This window comes from Cupressus sempervirens, chromosome 6, assembly GCF_028749045.1.
Source record: "Cupressus sempervirens isolate cs-2001-9-10 chromosome 6, ASM2874904v1, whole genome shotgun sequence".
In the NCBI taxonomy this organism is placed as follows: Eukaryota; Viridiplantae; Streptophyta; class Pinopsida; order Cupressales; family Cupressaceae; genus Cupressus; species Cupressus sempervirens.
In genome coordinates this window covers 508,864,785-508,867,967 of record NC_143123.1, presented here as the reverse complement: position 1 = coordinate 508,867,967, position 3,183 = coordinate 508,864,785, and positions in this window count along the sequence as shown.

The following is a 3,183-nucleotide window of genomic DNA, read 5'->3' as shown; positions in this document are numbered from 1 at the left end:
GATCACCATCCTCCGGGTCATGACTAACATAGGTAGAAGAGGTCGGAGGAAAATAACAAACATCAATAAAAATATCTCTGTCTATATTTCCACCGACCAATCTGAACCCACATAAATCTGGCAAAGGCATCAGAGTGAACAACTGACGTAACCCTGAAAATATCATCTCGAACCAAACAAGCAACACCCCCAGACCCATGGACCCCACCAAACGTCCGAACCTCATCCCTACACACTGACAACCACTAATAACCATGATAACCTGGAAGAGGACGCATAGGGCTCTCGTGAGTCTCAGTAACGGCCAAAATATCTGAAGACCCCACCACATCCTGAAAAAGACCAGGTAATGACCATAAAGAGCCATTACTATTCCAGCAGTTGACAAGAAGAGAAGAAAATCTCTTCTTGTCAGACTGCAGTCAGAACCATCACGCCGATTTGGAGGTTGTCCTCTCTACCCAACTAGCAGGAGGAGAATCATGGACCACTGCCTTAAGATTTTGAATAACACCCCATTTTTCAGCACATCTAGCCTCTGCCACAATACCCCAAGCCTATTTAAGTTCTGTAACTTGTGCTTTAGTAAGATCTTCATCCAGATAAATTTTAGAGGGGAGAGAGAACAACTTTCTCTTTGCTCTAAGGGCATGAAGCCTATCCGGAAAAGAGAATAATCTGATAAAAAGGATGTCCCCCGTACCAAACCAGCATCTATCCAAGGTGATGTTTGAGATGCCAAGTTGCTCAGAGAGAAAGGCATGCCCAGTAGTAGCAGGTTCAGAAGTGGGTGAAAGATCCCGAACGCGCAAGTTGAGCTCACGTGCCTGCCACACTCTCTCGTCATCAATCTTACCTTGAACAATCTTGTCTATGCTCAGTCTCGGAGAAGTAGTATCAATATTGGTGCAAAGTGAAGCCCATGATTTCACCCTTTGTTCCGTTTCTGCAACCATTTTGATATGTTGATCCTTGATTTTATCCAGTCCAACAAGTTGTTCTATAATTGCCTCAATATTGGATTTCAGCATTGTTGTTTCGGAGATGAAGGTATGTGCGAAATGTTTGATATTCGATTCAGTTGACTGTTTCAGATTTGTGAGTTCTGCTGTCCGGTTCCCAATTTGATCTCTCAATATGATGTTGTCGGCTTCTAACTTGACCACTCTGTCACAAAGCTTAAGAGAGAGCGAAGATGCGACAACAACAATGTCCTTTAGAGCTGCATTATCACTCTCTATTTTCTTCATGCGGTCAAGTAGCTGTTGGACTGTGATTGGGCCTGGTTGGGAGTTCAAAGTGGACAAACCAAGGTCTGCCATTCTGTGTTTAAAACTACCCAAAATCAATACAGATAAAGGTTGGACATTCTGTCAAACACTTCCTGTTCAATCACGATAAGATCCAGTAGTAGAGCAAATTTCCTCACGGGTTGCAAATCGATCTATTGTCCATAGTAGATTGCACCACATTCACGTCTAGAACTTCCTCTCAAAATATAGGTGGCCAAGCTAAATTGTAGTCAGGATGAGGTGGAACCAAAGTTGCCAATAAAGCATGGTTAACCTCCAATACGCTCTGTTCAAACCCTAGCGAAGGGAATGGTGTTTGAATGCTGGTGGTCGAACAACCTCCCGAAAAGTATAGAGCAGATACACTGGTGTTTGAATGCAGTTGTTGTGAATAGCCTCTCACAAGCAGAGCCTCCTATAAAATGAGAGACACAATCCATACAGAACACAATCCTGTAAAATATCAAAATCTGTTGTACTACGAACACCAGATGAATGTTAGGGCACAGGCCTAAACACACACTAGGGCATGGGCCTGAACACCAGACTTAGCCTGAGTGTAGAGCGGAAACATCAACACCGAGCGGGAGGGGAATTATCAGCACCGAGAAAGGGGTTAGATTAGGTGGACAATCACATATCCACGTTGGCAACAAATAGAAAAGAGGTTAAATCATAAGTAACACAAATGCTAATAATAAAGAGATCGAAATGTTAAATATTGCCAATCTTTGGATACTTCTAGAGTTAACGCCCCATTTGACTATTAATGTAAGTATAAGGTATGATTATGCCAACGATTATTTCCTTAAATGTTTAATAGAATACTATGAGAAATATAAAAGATTAATATGGGTATATGTGTGTGTATGTATATATGTCTATGTATGTATGTATATGTATACATATACATAAGTATGTATATGTATACATATACATAAGTATGTATATGTATACATACATACATACATATACATATATATGTACATATACATACACATACAAATACACATACACACACATACACATATGTATGCACATATATACATACATATACACACATATATGTGTATGTCAATGTATACATACATACATAATTACATATACATATACATATACATATGCATATACATATACACACACACACACATATATACATACATATACATATAAACATATACATATATACATACATATACATATACATATACATATACATATACATATACACATACATATACATACACATATACATATACATATATACATACATATATACATATATGTATTTATATATACATACATACATACATATATATACATATCCACATACACATGTATATATACATATCATACACACACAATTTTGAAATATTGTCAATATAAAGGGATAATATTTAGTAAATACTCATATTTGACAAAATAATTAAATAAAATAGATATTAATTTTATCTATATTGAAGTGATCTTATTATGTAGAATTATTTTTTATCCTTGAGTATTATGCTAGTCTCCCTCTTATCTTATTATTTTCAATGCATACTATAAGAGCTATTTGCTTTGGTTTTTTCCTTTGAGAATGTTCATACAGGAAATAGGAGATTGATATCAAATTTAGAGGTAGTCTGATACTTCTTCAAAGACAACTTTGGATGAGGAGCCCAGATGATTGATATTAAGAGGGAATATGAAAATCCATGTAAGTGACTGCATTTTGATGGGCCTACCCCTGCTTACATCTTGAGGAAGTGATGACTTCCAAATGATTATCACTTGTATATGTATAAGTGATTGGAACATGACGATCTTTCAATAACTTAACTTTGTATTGTGATAGACATTTTATGATGTATGAAACAGATCATAATATATTGTAACTTGCATGGTGGAT